A 493-nucleotide genomic window follows, 5' to 3' on the forward strand; every position below is an offset into this window, starting at 1 on the left:
CACCTTGCACCCTGCACCTTGCACCCTGCACTTTGCACCTTGCACGTTGCACTTGCACGTTGCACTTGCACGTTGCACTTGCAGCATCTTGCACCTGCACGTTGCTCTTGCAGTTGCACCTTGCACCTTCACCTTACACCTTGCACCTTGCACCTTGCACCTTGCACCTTGCACTTGCACGTTGCACGTGCATTTGCATCTTATATCTTGCACTTGCACTTGCACCTGCACCGACACCACTTGTGTCTCGATCGGTTATCCCGAACCGGTCACATCACTTGTGCATTGCCGGCTACCTCGGTCCGGTTAGCGCAATCCTTTGGTTTGACTTGATGCTCCATCCCGATCGACCTGCCACTTGCTCCTTTGCATGTTGTGTATGTGCAAGTACATGTTTGTTTGCATTATCGATATCATCTACTTGAGTTGCATTCCTTCGGGTAACTGCCTTACCGGCATACCTCTTTTCGGGCCCCTGCCGCTACGGCCGGCC

The sequence above is a fragment of the Phalaenopsis equestris genome, unplaced genomic scaffold (genome assembly GCF_001263595.1).
Source record: "Phalaenopsis equestris unplaced genomic scaffold, ASM126359v1 Scaffold218903, whole genome shotgun sequence".
Classification (NCBI taxonomy): domain Eukaryota; kingdom Viridiplantae; phylum Streptophyta; class Magnoliopsida; order Asparagales; family Orchidaceae; genus Phalaenopsis; species Phalaenopsis equestris.